Source organism: Pteropus vampyrus, unplaced genomic scaffold (assembly GCF_000151845.1).
Source record: "Pteropus vampyrus isolate Shadow unplaced genomic scaffold, Pvam_2.0 Scaffold97, whole genome shotgun sequence".
In the NCBI taxonomy this organism is placed as follows: domain Eukaryota; kingdom Metazoa; phylum Chordata; class Mammalia; order Chiroptera; family Pteropodidae; genus Pteropus; species Pteropus vampyrus.
The window spans coordinates 7,253,375-7,270,261 of NW_011888878.1; the positions used below are offsets into that span (position 1 = coordinate 7,253,375).

Sequence of the window (16,887 nt, forward strand, 5' to 3'; positions counted from 1 at the left end):
CACACACACACACACACACACACACACACATACACACACACACACACACAGACTCATGCCTGCACCCTAGCTCAGTCATATTCATTCACTGGGACACAGAGTACCTGGGGGCACTCTGGGTCTCTCACACCCTCTATCATAGGCACCCTCAGTTGTTCACATGCCTGCCCCAACCCTCCACGCACAGTTACACACACCTTCTCACCTACAGCCTCACTCATGTGCCAGGACACCACAGGAGGTCTCATATACATAGTCCCACACATTTGCATGCATGCACACACACACAACCAACCAATTCCTCTCCCCCTAAATCCTGTTTGATTCCCCAGCCATCCGCTCAGAGACCTGTGGCTGATGGCCAGAGGATAAGGTCACATGCGCAGGAACAGGCCTCCTTCTAGGCCTTGGCACAGTCAGCCAACTCTCCCACCACAGCCCTCAGCAGACCCCAGGACTCAGAAACAATCCCCACACACCCAAGAGAATTCTTTGGACTGCAAGACATAACTACTAACCTTGTCAGCTGCCCCAGCAAAGATTAGCACCATTCCCAGGATTATCCTAAACACCCACTGCCCCTAAAAGCTCTCACCCTCGTCAATCCGCATACCTCTCAAGTCCTATCCACTCACCCCCATGAACAGCCCTCCACTCTCTGCCCGCCTCTCTCTAGGTGTAGGACAAAGCCCTCACTTCCCTGCCCTCCTCAATTCTACCACTGCTCTTTCTCTGAAAAGCCAGTGTGACTGAGAGCAGCTGACCTGACACACCAGAAGCCCCAAACCCTGCCCCTGCACCCAGTCACCAGCAAGGAAAGGTCCAGAGTCCTTGTGGGAGATGTCCAACCCTCCTCTCTCATGGGCCCTCACATGACACTCCCACAGGACCCTCTACTTCCCCAGCCCCTCCTCGCCACTCAAATTCTCACCAGTCATCATTCTCCCCCACCACCATCCTTCTCCACACTGCCCACCAAGGCTTGAGGACCAGCCCTGCCCCGAATGAGGCTGTGTGCTCCTGAATCACAGATGAGGGCTCCTTCTCAACCCACTACCAGCTCCCAATCCTGGGCCACTGTTTGCCGTCACTTTGCTAAAACTGTCCGATTCTTTTTTTAAAGGGACAAAAAGACAATGAAGTGACACTTCCGGTATTTTAAAATGTTTGTAATTTCAAACCTAAAAACAATAACAACTTCTTAAAAGTTTCTTACAAAGAAGAGGAGAAAGGAAGTAGAAGGCAAAGCCCAAAGTGGAAAAGCTACCTCAGAAGGGTGCAGGGCTCCATAAAACCAGTATGATTAGAAATCTGTTGCTGAGAGAGCCAGGGCCTGCAATCCCCAGTGACAAATCAATGATTCTCTACATGGCGATGGGGTGTAGGGTACAGAGCCCTAGAGTCCACTCTCAACAGTGTCATTGAAGAAAGGAAATCTTTGCAGACCAAGACCGAAACCCTCCTCTTGCCGTCCACCTGCCTTTCTACTCATCACACACTCACATGAATACATCCTAAGAGAGAAATATTCCCACAGAGGTTGGCAGGCTTCTCTCAGACAACTTTTATTCCCAGCCAGGCTATTGCACCCCACCCACCCTACCTCAAATTCTACTACAAGTCAGTCTCCTAGTGCTGCTCACCCTTTTGGCCCCCACACGTTCTGGCCCACATCCAGATGATTCTAGATCTTGGGTTCACTCCTCATCCCCATCTGAGGCCCAGAGGAATGATAAAGAACATCAGGCCCTGACTTTGTGTTCTCCTTATTTGCTGTGTAAACTTAAGCAAGGCCCTTGTCCTCTCTGAGCCTCAGCTCTGCATCTGTATCTGTATCTGTGAAAAGGTTCTACTACACCTTCGGTCATGGCACTATCTAGCCTGTGACTGCATCTGTTTGTCCCATATGGCTGATACTTAAATTAGTTACCAGCATTTACAAATTGAAATGGTCACGTGAAAATTCAGATTTCCAACTCCTCTTGAAAACTATTGAGTCTTGGCTACCCTGAGATGTCACACAGAAGGTAGGCTCTCAGTTTCCCTTGAAGCCTACATGGCCTCTCCACTCACTCATACGTGGCTGGGTATGTTTAAACTCAGAGTCTCCCCAGGCTCACCTCTGAACTGGAAAGCCCATGGTCATTCCCACTGTGGCCTCCAGCTGGGAGAACGGAGGTCTGGGCCCCCTGCATGCTGCTCAGAGCCCCTTGTGCTATCTGAAGGTTGTGTGCCCGTCCATGAGAGGGATGGGATGTGTCTGGAGGAGGGAGCCCAGCGGGGAAGGAGCCAGGCCCCTTGGGGTGACTTACCTGGAGAAGAGCACATTTCTACAGCTCTTCTAGATGGGTCGTGGTTCTATAGATGTGTATTGGTGGGAGTGGGATGGGGGAGAGGGCAGATCTCAGCTCTACATGGGAAAAGCTTTCTGCAGGTCAAGGACAGACCAGGCTGCAAAGTAGAGGGGTGAGCAACCTGTCCCTGGAAATTAGCGACCAGGACTGGGAAACATTAATACAAATGAGAAGTAGGAAGATATAATCACTACATTGCTGGTTCTCAGACTGGAATATGTCCCTCACAGGATCTCCAATTTCTATTTTCCCATGGCACCCACAGCAAATGGCCCCTGAATGTCCAGCTTCTGCAGATGGGCCCCTAACCTCCAATCTAAAAAAAGCTAAAAGGGGAGGGGCTGAGAAAGGGGACCTGACCTCCCTGGAGAGGAGAGCCCTAGACTGGTCCCAAAGACCCTGTACCCAGGGTGTCTAATGCCTGAGAGCTGAGTCACAGGGGACCAGGGAGAGATAAAGCAAAACCCCAAAGTATTTACCATACAACACTGAATGAAAAGCTGGATAATGCATGCACATCCATAATAATGAGATGATTATTCTTTAAGATGATGATTATTATAATGCCAGCTGACCTAAGTGACCACTGGAGCAGATACTCTAGACAGCAGCACATATGCAAGTAAGTCCACATGAGCAGTATATGATGCCAAGTTCTCGTGCCCAGTGAGCTACCCAAAGACGTCTGCGCCAGGTCCACACGCCCACAGTGGTCATTGGGTACTTGTGTGGTGGTAGGTGGGCACAGCAGGGGTAGGCCACCATGCTGGCACATATCCCCAGATCCACTCCAGACCCTTCTCCACCCTGCTCTGCACCCAGGAGGCTGACCTCTTCAAACTGTGTCCACAGGTTCCCACATCTTCCAATGGCAGCCGCTGACAGGAGATCAGAGGATAGGAGAGAGATTGATGTTTTATTTCCCACCCCTCTCTCTTTCCCTCCTGGTAGGGGTTTGGTGGCTGTTCCCCTCCCCCACAGTCGTAGCTCCTGTTGGGTGACCCTGCTGAGTTCCAAGAGCTGCCTCTCCCCAACCCTGCAGGCTCAGGGCGCTAAGGTTCCCCACCCATTCACCACTGCTACTCCAAGAGCTGGCCCACTCCCTGTAAGTTCCCCCAACCCTGCCCACACCTCTGTTCTAGGTTTCTTCATTAATAATTCCTTCCATAAGCCCTATGAGGGGCCTCTTAGTTTCCTGCTGGGACCCTGAAAGACACATCCCCACGAGGACCCCACAGGATTCTATGCCAATGATTGCAGAGCACTAAATGGAAAAGGTAAAAAAAAAAAAAAAAAAAAACCACACACAGAACAAGAGAGAGAGCCAAACACCAATTCATGTCAATTAAAAATGCACACACTCAAGGTAACAAAATACCACTTGTAAAACACAAGCAAAGAAAACATCCACACAGAACAGAATCAATGTCTGCCTGTAGTGAGGGAGCAGAGATAGGGGAATAAACCAGCCAATAAAATAAGAGCAGGACCATGCAGACACCAAGATAATAGTGTGTTATTAGTTAAGGAGTGTACTTAACTCTTAGCTTCTGAGGTCTAGCTGAAAAAACAAAAAGAATCCCATACTTAGGCCCCTTTCCAAGCAGGAACCCCATCAGACCAGACGGGGGAGGGGGAGGAGGAGCGGAGACTTCCTGCACTCAGCGGAGGCAGGGCGGGACTACACCCAGCCAATCCAGAGCTCATACCTCTCCCCGCCCCCAAACCGCCCCCAACCCCGGCCCCGGTGTGCTGCCATTGGCTGAGGGATGGGCCTAGGACCACGCCTAACCAATGAGACTCAGAACTGTGACCACTCCCACCAGGGACCTGCAGAAGGCAAACTGAGCCCCTCCATGAAGCCTGGCAGCCTCGCCTGGGTGTCTAAGAGGACTGAGCCACCAGGGACACCCTCCCTCCCCCTCACCCTCTGCCTGAGAGACCACATGCTGGTCCACTACTCCAGGTCACAGTGCTGGATGTATACGTGAGCCTATGTGGGAGGCTCTCTCAGCAGGGAAGCAGGTGAATACCACCAATATCCCCAGTAAATGGCCAGATGGAGCTATAAAAAAAGGGGGGTGGGGTAGGTCTTGGCCTAACCTCACCTAATTCCTGGGCAAATTATATGACTATTACTGCTTTCAGCCTCCTAGTAGTCAGGGTAGTTGGTTAGCAGCAAAATGTAATCAGACCATTGGGATCTAAAGCCGCAATGAAAAGCAGAATCATTCAGAGGTAGAGCATTTCTATAGGACAAATGCCCTCCTCCTCAGCACATAAGAAAAGCAGGGAGAGAAGCTGCTCTAGATTAAAACAGGCCTGAGATATAATCATCCAATGCATGTGGGATCCCTGATGGGATGCAGCATGAAAAACCAGCTGAAAGAGACACAGAGCCTAATTGAGGGACTCCAAGGATGGACTGAGGACCAGGTGATATCAAGGGACAGCTGATCATTCTGTAAGACATGATGGCTGACATTTTTTAAAAGATTAATATTTTAAATATCATCATGTCTATAATATGCTCTAACATACTTCTGCATGAAAAAAATAATCAAAGGCGATATGGCAAAATGTTAACAACTATGAAATCTAAGGTGACTGGATGTCCTTTCTGGCTGTCTATATTTTGGATTGTCACTCTCCATAATGAAAAGTCACAAAGGCAGTTGGTATTTAGGTGAGAATGAAGGATGAGGAGTCACCAACACACAGTCTGGGAGTGCATCCAGCCTATGGGGTGAATCTTTGACTATTAAGCCGAAGATCCAGTGTAGGCTCAAGGCAGGAGCTGAGGGCAGATTGAGGTCACAGCCTGGGCTGTCACAGCTTTGGTCTTTGTTGACCAGATCCCTGCTGTGGGTAGGGGCAGTAGGGATTCTGATGTAGCCTTGGATTGGGTTCTTAAGCCATAACTTGAACAAGGCAAGACAGAGCTGTGGAGGGTAGACGATACTCAATGATGGTCCATTCTCAGGGAGCATCTGCAGAGACAGGTGGCTGAGTATGCTGTGTGGAGACAGCCCCCCACCACAGGCCAAATGGGGGCAGGCAAGGTCAGGGACAGAGGTCTGTGGCATATCAATGTCGGTGCCTCAGGATGCTACTTGAACCTCAGCTGCCTTCACTCATCCTCATTGCAAGCTCTTCTCTGTCATTCTCGCTGCTGCTCCCCACCTCCAAAAAAAATAGTAACAACACAAATACACATCCCTACAGTAAGGTAACACCACCTCCTTTGATAAATTAACCTCATACCCATCCATAGCAGGCCCTAGATAAAAAAAAAACTCTCTGGGCTGGCGAGGCCCAGATAGCCTTGGGAGACACAAATTCATCACCAGTAACGTCATTACTAAAAGTGGGATCTTGCTTTACTTGACTTCAAATCACAAGGTATAGAAATTCTTCCTTTTTCCAGTTCTCAGAACCTTCAGATTCTGACAAGAATAGGCTTGCCAGAGCTAGCAAATAAAAATACAAGACATGTAGCTACAGTGAAATTTCAGATAAACAATGCATAATTATTTAATGTATGTATGTCCTGTGCAATATTTGGAACATACTTATTCATTGTTTATCTGAAATTCCAATTTAACATCCTACATTTTTACCAGTCAACCCTGGATATGAATAGTCTCAGGTTTGTGCTGGTATGGCTTGAAAACTTTTTAAATATTTGCAGGGGATCTCTCTTTTAAACATGAGGCAGTTACATCAAAACACGGACTCTCAAACAACTGGGGATGACGGAAGGGAAATAAACATATAAGACATTTGTTGACATACCAGTTACAAACACATAAGTAATCAAGACCACCTGGCATGCCCGAAGGCAGCAATGTCCCCAGCTCCACCCAGACGCCTGCCCCAAACGGCTGCACTCTGCTCCAAGTCCAACCAGAGATTTATAACATTTAAAATCAGAACATTTTACACTGAAGCTGGATTCCCAACTTCTCTAGGAAAATCAGAAGGGCAGAACAGCAGGGTGTCACTGACCCATTGTGATCAATGCTCACTCTCCACTGCCATCACTGGGCTCCCTGGTTCTTATCTATCCCCCTGGACCTTCCTGGGCCTTGGGCTCCTCTTGTCCACACCCAAAGGAGAGAGGCCCTGAGGTGGGAGTTCCTGCTTTCTCCTGCCCAAGGTCTCCTCCAGAATGTCCAAGTTTCCTGGATTAGGACCTGCCTATTCTCTAAGTGGTGGAACCCTGGGAATTTTGCCCCTTCCAAGTAATGTAGGGAGAAGGCAAGATAATTAAAATATTAATCAAGCTACATTCAGAGACTGCAATATGCTGATCAACTCTGCTGCAGCCAAGCCAGGAGGAAACCTTCAGAACAAAGGAAGATTTCTGCTGGGATTGCTAACAACCCATGCCCCACACCTGTGAAGGAGAACCAGAAACAACAGTCTTTGAATGACTGCCCTACACAAAATAAAATCATTCATTCATTATGGCTAAAACCATGGGGAACCTATGGATTAAAGGATGGGAACTGCCAGCAGGCCTTTCAGACTACATACTCTTCCCCTTCTCCTTCTCCTTCCTCACTAAATGTCTATATCAAAGGAAATGAGAACTAAAGAATACTACATAAACTGAATTCCCTGAACACTCTGCCTCTGAGGAGACCACACTCTGTGGAGTATTACCATTTTTTAAATAAACTTTCTCTTTAACTTTGGCATGTGTGTTGAATTCTTTCTACACTCTCCACCAAAGGACCCTCTTCTCTCAGTGCAGGGCTTGGGCTGCCCCCGACACTCAGGGAAATTTGCCCTGCCCTGCATCACAAGGAGCCCACTCCTACCTCGTAGGCATCAGTATGTCAATCATATCAGAATCCAGTGGCATTCTCACAGCCATACAGGACATACAACTATAGGAGGGAATACAAATTTACATACTGTCTTAGCCCAGAATCCCCAGAGGCAGAGCCTGAGATGGGTTCTTGAATTAGCAGAAGGGAAAGAGGGAAGCATGATAGAAGAGGTGACAAAGCTGGGCAAAGATATGGCCTCCCCTGGAGCCTAGTGCCAGCCTTATCCCACGGGGCACCCCAGGGTTCATCCCACTCATAGAAACATCAGTCGGTCATGGGCCGAGGTGTGGGGAAGAGGGGAGGTGACCTCCCAGGTACCTGAGGGGATCTAGAGAAGGGCACAGGTGTGAGCCAACATCTGGGGCAGCTGGGGGCAGAGTGCGCCTTCAAGAGAGGGGGAACCAGACGAGAAATCAGCAGTAACCACGGAGTCGCCATACAGACCTAAGTATATACACACAGGCAGAAGGCAGGAAGACAGCTTGGTCCCACAAACCATCCAAAAAATACCTTTAATTTATAATTCAGTCTGTGCTCACCCCAGGCTCAGAAAGGTAAGAAAGTAATGTACTTAAATAGTGTTTGTACACCCATATTCATAGCATTATTCATAACAGCCAAGAGGAAAAAGTTAACCTGTGTCCATCAACAGATGAATGGATAAACAAAATGTGGTCTATACATACAATGAAATATTTTTCAGCCTTAAAAAAAGAAGGAAATTCCCACACAGGCTAGACCATGGATGAACCTTGAGGACATTATTATTATACTTAGCCAAATACAACAGGACAAATGTTGTGTGATTCTACTTATATGAGGTCCCTGGGGTAGTCAAATTCATAGACGGAAAAGGAGAATGGCGGCTGCCAGGGGCATGGGAGGTGGTGGGGAGAGGGAATGGGGAGTTAGTGTTTGATGGGTACAGACTTTCAGTTTTGCAAGATGAAAAAGTTCTGGAGAGAGACGGTGGTGATGGATCCGCAACAATCTGAATGTACTTAATGCCAATGAAGAGGACACTTAAAAATAGTTAAAATAGTCAGTTTTATGTTATGTATATTTTGCCATAATAAAAAATAATAACAGGTGTACTACAAAGCCAAAAGCAAATAATAAAAAGGACAGAAAGAGGAAAAGAACGAACTGCACTGATGACCCAACAGGAAATAAGGGCTACTCCTGAGACCTCCCCTTAGTAGTAAGCTTCCTGGCAGCCAAGGTCAAAAGGGAAATTAGAGGATGACCTGGTGCTCCTCATCTGATAAGAGAAGTCATCTAGTTTACTAGGAAAAATTAATTTATTGTTGGCACAAAATGTTAGAAGGAATTTTAACTGCTGATCAGGTTCATATTTATAACTCTCACTTCCTCAGTGCTGACGCAATGCCAAACACTGGACTGAGAGTTTCCAGGGATGTTTATTTTCTTTAACCATGCTCTACAGATAAGAAAACTGAGGCCCAGACAGCGGAAATGATCTCCCCAAAGTCATATCACCAGTAAAAAGTAACACAGGGATTTGAACCCAGGTCTATCTGGCCAAGGGAGTATGACCTGTGTCCATCAGTTTGTAAATATTCATTGGGCACCTGCTACCTGCCAGGCCCTATCATTGGTACTAGGATGTGGCAGTGAACAAGGCCAACAAAGGTCTCACCCTCATATGGCCATCATTCCGGTGGAAGGAAGAGACAAGGAACAAATATATAAGAAGATAATGTTGGCATTGTGAAGGAGAGGGACTGGAGCACTCCTTGGGCAAGAATGGTCAGAGCAGGCCTTACTTAGGAGGTGACACTTCAGCTGAAACTTGCCTGGCAAAAATGTAGTAGCCATGCAAAGATCTGGGGAATGGAATCCCAGGTAGAGGGAACAGCATATGCAATAGCCCTGAAGCAAGAAGCAGCTTGACACATTGTAGCTGGCATGCAAGGAACAAGAGAAGGGAAGGGAGGTGAGTAGCAAGAGGAGAAAAAGTGGGTGATGTGACATGAAAATCAAGGACGGAAGAGGCTTGAAATAGAAGAAAGGTCAGTCACCCACACCCAGTGCCCCAGGGACTCAGCAAAGCATCCAGGACATTTAGTGGACTCTGCTCCAACAGGGTGGTGGGGGCAACCACTAGGTCGCAGCACACTGGGAATTCAAGAAAGGACTAAAGATGCCCTTTTTAAAAAGTCTATGGAAGATTCCAGTCACATAAAGTGCAAAACCAAGTAAAACCTAAACGTCATTTAGAGAACGCAAACACAGGAGGCAGAACAAGAAAGCCAAGACAAATGATCACCATAAAAATCTGGTGGTGGGTACTGAGGCAGAGGGAGGCAGATCAAGAAGGTCCACAGGAGACTGTGGGGGCGGGCAGTGTCCTCTTAATTCACCCAGGTGGTGATTATGTGAGGGCTTGTTCGGTTGTACGTTTTTATGTAATTTTTGTATGTGTGATTTTTCACAAGAGGCTTTTTAAAGAAAGAAAAAAAAAGAGCCAATTGTAGCAGTCCAGAAAAAGGAAACAAAGGCCAAGAAAGTTTTGGCAGAAGAAATGGAGAGGAGGGAAGGGAGGTGAAAAATAGTCACAAATTATCAAAAGAAAAGTGATCAAGTTTGGATTCTGTCTTTAAAGGCATTTTCCTTCACTTCCTTGTGGGCAAAAGTCTGAATAACTGATGGCATCCTTTGCAAAAAGGCAAGTCAGGCTATGAAAGTCAGGCTACAGGGCAGAGGGTTAGGGAAGAGGCCTGGGTCCTTTCAGAGCCTGTGCAAACCAGGCTAGAGGAGAGACAGGCAAAGCAGAAGGCACAGGAGGGATAGCCTGAGATCCCAGAGGAGGAGAGAGGAGCTAGGTCCAAAGCACGGGGATGGGGGGTGGCGGGGACCGAGACGAAGAGGACAACGACCACTGGGTCTCTGAGCAAACACTGGATGCAAAGTGCTGACAAGCAGTGTGACCCCAGGTGGAATGCCATGAGCCCTGTGTTCCCACACACTCAATAGTCCCTGTATATTTTCAATGGGTAAGCTCATGAAAATACTGGGAAATGTCACTCAAGTGGAATAGATAGGTTTTTTTCCCCTCTCTTTCCCTCTTGTCCCTAAAAGAAAAAAAGAAAGAAAGATGAATAAAAAGCTCCTTAAACCCTGGGTAAAAGCTGACCCTGCATATATAATTACTAATCTCATTACCAACATAAGCAGGAGAAAAATTACAAAGATGAATGTTCATGACTTATAATCAACCTTTGAGAAAAGAAAATGTTGCTTCTGGCACCAAGAAGGAGCTGATATTTTCCTTCCCCTCAATTCACAACTCTGGAAAGAGGAAACACTGCTAGGGTGGAGTGATGAGAAATGGCCCTACCCGAAGCCAAAGCTGAGCTCACTGCTATTCCCACCTGGCATCCCCATGGCCTCCACCCAGCCCCAGACTGACAGGCATTGCATCCTTGACCTCTCCTCTCCCTCCCTCTGTGAGATCTCAAGGCATTCTCTGTCAACTTGCCCATGGTCCTGCCACTGGAGACTTCTTGTCTGATCTCTCATCTCTACTCAAAACCTTAAATGGTTCCTTATCACCTCTGGTCCCTTTGAGAACCTGAGAAAAAGCTATGAATAATCCACCTGCTATACCGAAAAAGGGAAAATACAAACCAAGCATAGTAGTCGACATGGGGTACTTTCTAACCACCCATCATATATCCATCCTGCTTCCAAGAACAGCTCTTGGATTTCATTCTGGGGTCCAGACCACTCCACTATCACTCCAGTGCTTCTCATTCTTTTCACACCACCTAACTCAGGGATGGACACCAAGCCAATCTAAGCCCATGAGAACCAATTCAAGTGAGACACTGGGTAAAACAACCTCTCTCTTTCCCATTGTATTAGACCCGAGATGATTTATCACTGAGGAACCCTGAAGCCATCTTGTCAGGTCTGAGGCTGGAACTAAAAAAAAAAAAAATGTCAATAGGTGGAAAAAAGAGAAACAGTCATAGTGATAGCTGCTGAGCACCTGGATGGAGCTAACTGAAAATCTAAACTTTACAACAAGACAAACCCATTTTACTTAAGCTAACTTGGACCAGGTTTTCTGTCACTTGCAAATGAGAGTCTTAACAGATATATGGATGTATAGCAAATACAGTTGTATATCATATTAGGAGGCTCAGATTTCCTGGAACTTACTCATCGACCCCTGATTGAAGACCCCTAGCCCAAGGCAAAGTGAAAACTCCAAATAGTGACATTCAAAGTCCTTCACCATCTAGCCCCCACCTATCTTTACTAACCCACTTCCCTCTGTTGCCCTCCAACTACCCAATTCCTGCTAGACTGGAAGACTCTGGTTCCCAGCCCTTCATTTTTGCTTGTATCATTATTTCAAATCAGAGTGCCCTCCATTCTGAATCTCTGCATACCTATTTTAAGGCTAAGCCCCAGGGGTGGGTAGATTGGATGGATGGATGGATGGATGGATGGATGGATGGATGGATGGACGGACGGACAAATGGATGGGTGAGTGGATGAATGGATGATGCTCAATGGGCAGGTAGCATATGGAGGAGAGACGGATGAGAGGTAGATTAGTAGAAGGGTAAATGAAGTGGTATGTAGATGGGATGTTGATAAAGAAATGGATGGGTGAGCAAGTGAATGGTAGTTAGATCATGGATAAATGGGTAGTAAATGGATGGTAGATGGAGGACAAAAGGATGGGAAGGTGGGTGAGTGGAGAGATGGGTGAAAAGATGAAGGATGCATAGATGACAAGGTGGGCTAATAGGTGGGTGCATCAGCCTAGGGACAAATGGCCGAGGGATGGCTAGATAACTGGGCAGGTAATGAATGGGTCAGGGGATAAGAGGAAGCATGAACGGTGGGTACATAGGTAGGTGGGCCAGTAGGTGGGTGAGTAGAGCTAGGCAAGTTCTCAACACTCAGTCAATACTGTTCTGAGCCCCCATGGAAACACTCAGAACAAGGTCAGTGGATCTCCCACAGGCCAGCCTCTCAAACAATTCTTGCACCTGGCCTGCATTCATAGCCCAGTTGAGCCGCCTCCCACTGTCTGACCACAGACCAGAGACTCTGGCTCTCTGAGCCTCATTCTCTGGTGTGTTAAATGAGAAACATAGATGGTCCTTCTTCTTACAGGGTGCTATGGGATTAAATTTAAAACAATCACAGAGACTAGCCCCAAGTCATGGTACATCCAAAGCTGGTAATTTCTATTCTATTTTAAAAAATTGTTCCAGGACCTAGAAAAAGAAAAAATACTTTCTCCTCTTATTTTATATGATTAGGAAAATCTACATATCAAAAGCAGACATGGCTACTGCAACGAGAGAAATATAGACCAGTTTCACTTACGAATCTAGCTGCCAAATCCTAAATAAAATATCAGAAAATTGAGTCCAGCAGCATATTACAGAGATAATAATATACTGTGCCCAAGCAGTTGCCTCAGGAATGCAAGGGTAGTTTAATAGGATATCAATGCAATTCACTAAAAGAAAAATTTTACTTGATTATCTCACTAGATGCTGGGGAAAAAAAGTATTCAATAAAATTTGACATTTTGTGATTTAAAACTGAGAAAAAAGTTTTTCCTGCCAAAGAGGACCATCCACTAGGCTCCTATGGGATGGCCCCTCCCTAGTAGGCACTGAGAATGAGTTCACCCATCTTCCCTTCCAGAGAATAAACTGGTCTTTGGAGGGATTTAACGCCTCCCCAAGAGAACAGCAAGGTGAGATTTTAGGTCTGCAGCAGGCAAGAAGGAGATAAACTTTGGGGCCCACCTATCCTCCAGAGCCTTCCAAATCTTGGCTCAGCCCCTTTCACCCCTTCTCCAGTCCCTGAAGTTGAGTCCAGAGGTACAGTGCAGAGTCCATCTACGCTGAGAAACCAGCAGAAAATGAACTGATCTGGGGCTGGGAATAGAGCCCCGGAGAAGGGCCTAGACCAGGTTTCCAGCCTGTCTCTGGGCTCAAGCAGACATTCTCTTGCTTTCTTTTCTCTTTATGATACAAAAAATTTTTTTCAAGGGAAGCCAAAAGACCAAGAATCTTTTTTATAAGAATGAGGATACTTGTGTGTATGAGAGAGAGAGAAAGACAGAATTAGAATTAGTTTGGGTGTATGAATGCATCTGTGTGCATGTAAGGGGGTATGGCGTGGGTGTGTGCATGCAAGGTGTATGAGTATGTATGAGGTATAAGTGTGGGTGTAACTGTGCAAGACTGTTAGCATATGTGCACATGAACTGTAAGTGTGTGAGAGGGTGTGTACATGTGAGGTGTGTTTAAGTATCTGTAAGTGTGTCTGAGTCTATAGGCAGTGTGAGTGTGAGAGACTATGTGAGGATGCATGTACATGCACACGCAAGTGCTGGGCGCCCTCACCTGGTGGGTCCCCACCTCTTCTCCAGCCCCAGGTGGTGGGTCACTGATCTCCAATGCCCCTGATCATTCTCCTCTCCTTTGCCCGCTCCCCTCTGCCTGGACCACACTGCCTTCTCAGTCCCCCCATGACTTGCTTTCTGCTCCCTGGACACATCCCTTCCCCTACTTCAGTCACAGCTCCATTGGAGCCCATCTGCTCCTACACCACCACTTCTGTCAAACCTCAGTACAGACAGCCCTGCCACCCTGGACAGGCATATTCTGCTCTTGGCTGCATTTCAGAGTTCCTGCTTCCTCCCCTCCAGCCATAGGATGCTCATTAGGGGCTAGGGCTGGCAGGTGCCTTCCCCACACTAGGAGATGACACCTTATACTGATGTGTCTGCCTGCTGGTCTCCCTGATTGGACTGTGACTCTGAGGCATGAGCCCTGCTCTCCTGCTCAGCCCTGATCCAGAGGCTGGTCCATGTGGACACACAAGAATACTTTTGGTTGGTAAGTGGAGATGGGTGGATTAATTAATTTGTGTGGCACCAGCACAGGTCTGACACAGAACACACAATGACTTATAAATGTGAGTGCAATCAATACTCATCCCAAAAGGGCCTTCACAGGTAAACAAAAACCTACCTGAGGTCACCTGGCACATCAGTGGGGAGCCTCACATGTACCAACCATGGTACATATTCACCCTCATAAGGAAGCCCTTATCTCTTTTTAGACTCACAAGGCCTGGAAATCTAGATGAAGTAGGGTGGAGTAGAATAGCAACAGGTGAAAAGAGACAGAGAGAAGCAGAGACCAAAAGCCAAACAGACAGAAAGGGACAAAAGGAAACAAAGATGATAGTGACAGACAGCAGACCCCGGCTCCCTCAGCTGCTGAGGCATCTGGAAGAAGGCGCCACCAGAGAAACTCTGCAACTGCCCCAGGCCTTTGCCATGCCAGTGCCCCAACTTATTTGCACGGCTGTGAAATTAAGGAATTTCTCAGGGCTGCCAGTGGGGCAGCCATTGTGCAGCAAATAGGTTCTGGCCCAGGCTGTGGTATAACCTCAGACCCCCCAGAGGCTGTCAGCCACCACTGCCAGAGCGTAGACAGACAGGAGGCAGGATCAAGATCTGGACTCCCACAGATGAAGGTTCAAATTGGAACGCAGCTTTTCTCCTAGGCTGCTAGGTGACTCAGATATGTGACCCCCTGAGCAGCCAAGCTTTCGTCTGCACATTGGCCCCATCACAGCAGCCTCTTAGCAACATAGAGAGGACTAGAGATGATGTAAAGACCCTATCATCATACCTGGCAAACAACAGGCATTCAATACATATTCAATATGAAAAAAACAATTACTGGCCCCAGCTACCCTAAATCTTTCACAGCTCAAGTCTGCCCATTCCTTTGTTCTCTCTGCCAGGCACACCCTTCTGCCCCTTAGCAAACTCCTGTTCATCCCTAAAGACCTAGTTCAATATCCTCTCTTCCAGGAATTGTTTACTCAGATTTCAGGGCTGCCTCTTTTGACCACTCTGCATGCTGTACACAGAGTTCCTGAATCTTCAGAGTTCAGAGAATAAAGGTTTAAAACAAACTCTCAGAGAATAACTGACGCTGCCCATATTCTTACTACTCAAGGTAACTGTGGTTGGGCTAGAAGTCTGGACCCCACAGCCCTCACCTTCTCTCTCCGACTATTTTAACATGAACTATACCAGCTGGTGAAGAGCTACTGTTAAGCAAATAACATCCTCACATTCTCTTTGGTATGGGTCCACCATGTGAGATGGGACAGGGAAAGAAATGTACAGGCCATTTATGTAGAGCATGCCAGAGAGGCTGTATGGATCTCTGCCCCCTTCTCCTGGTAAGAGAGCCCCAATTTTCCTCTAGCGAGCCACTCTCTCCCATCCTCAGGCTATGTGGACCACTGGACGGCCAGAGGCTTCCTTCCCCCATCCACAACGACTGATCAAGAGACAGTCAACAACCCAGTCACACCAGCCCATGCTAAAGCTCCTGAGCCCAAAGGAGTGAGCCTGGAGCTGCTGGGCCACCTGACTGCCACATGGCAGAGCTTGCCTAAGAAAAACACAACATGGAGAATGGAGACATAGCCCTAACAGCAGCACCATAGTCCCTGGATTCAGCCAAGCCTGAAGCTAGAATTTCAATTCCATGACTTATTTGCTTAAGTTGTATTGTACTTTCTATCATCTGCAACCAATAATCTTGAAAACTGTAACAAGAAAGCAAAAATAGCAACTGTACTATATCTGTTGCTAACTAGACTCTAAGAATGTTTGAGTTTCTGGAGTTACAAAACTTCGTCCCTGCAGTATACACCTCTTGGGCCAGCAGCCTGCTTCGCTCGAAGCCCATTCCAGTCAGAGAATGACTGGAGATATGCCCCTAAAGCCTTGTCAATATCATGACTTGGTATCCCGCCCCTGGCCACAGCCAATTAGCCCAGGGTAGGGCTGGGCCAATCAGAGCTCTTTCCCAGGACTTTGACCTAGAACCAAAAAAAAAAACAAAAAAAAAAAACCCATGGACCATCTCTAGTAGAAAAAAACTATGAGACAGGAGGCCTCCAAGCTGAAGGTGGGCATCTTTAAATCATTTTGAGAGAATCAACCAGGCTCACAGAGAAAATCAAAGACAAAGACAGATGAGTATGAGGCAGTCCTGGTGGCACTGGAGACCCTAGTTGCAGCACTGTGAGGAATGGAGCCTGGGACACGTGTGGGCTACCCAGTCTACATGCTGAGGGACCACTCCTCCTACCCCATGCAACAGAAGCCACAGCCATTCCAAGGGAGTATAACTGGGTCAGGCACATGTGGCCTTGGGGTTATGGTGGGAGATTTCAGGGACAGGCAGCTAATGTCACCATGTTTCCATTCCCAGCAATTTCCTGCTCTCCTGAAAGCAGGAGATTGGATACTCAGTTCAAGAAAACACGTGTGGGGGAGGGTGTAGCAAGAGGACTGTAGCAAATTTTCCTCACACCAGGTCCTGTAGCTAATTAAGGGCCAACCAGCCAATACTGTGGGTGTCACTGGTATTACCCATGAAAAGTAATATTAATGACCTTCACTCACCTGAGCTCAGCAATTTACGGTTTACAAGGAACTTTCCCATTTGGCCAGGCCTAGATCCCCACCTCCTCCAAGAATCCTGGCCCAGCCTCACCTTGTCAGTCTGCACTCCCCTCTCTCAGAACTGTAGCCCTAGTCTAAGTCTCAGCTGGCCTGCTTTCCCCTGACATGGACTCCAGGCTGCAGGACGCCC

General features: G+C 47.3%; 1 protein-coding gene and 1 long non-coding RNA gene across 9 annotated transcripts in view; both read right to left on the reverse strand.

Annotated features, from left to right (window-relative positions):
* Window positions 1-16,887, reverse strand: part of FBLN2 (fibulin 2) — a 97,110-nt gene that overhangs the window by 69,161 nt on the left and 11,062 nt on the right. The window contains exon 1 of one of the 8 annotated variants that reach the window (XM_023533177.1): window positions 3,895-3,914. The exons of the other annotated variants lie outside the window; for them this stretch is intronic. The gene's annotated coding sequence lies outside the window, so the exon portion shown is untranslated. Of the gene's footprint in view, window positions 1-3,894; window positions 3,915-16,887 lie in introns of those variants that run through there. 8 annotated transcript variants of the gene reach the window in all.
* On the reverse strand, window positions 1,274-3,970 carry LOC111742580. Its single transcript, XR_002781385.1, has 3 exons — window positions 3,896-3,970; window positions 3,186-3,232; window positions 1,274-2,501 (listed from the first exon to the last, which is right to left on the reverse strand). It is a non-coding gene; the product is annotated as an uncharacterized LOC111742580 (long non-coding RNA).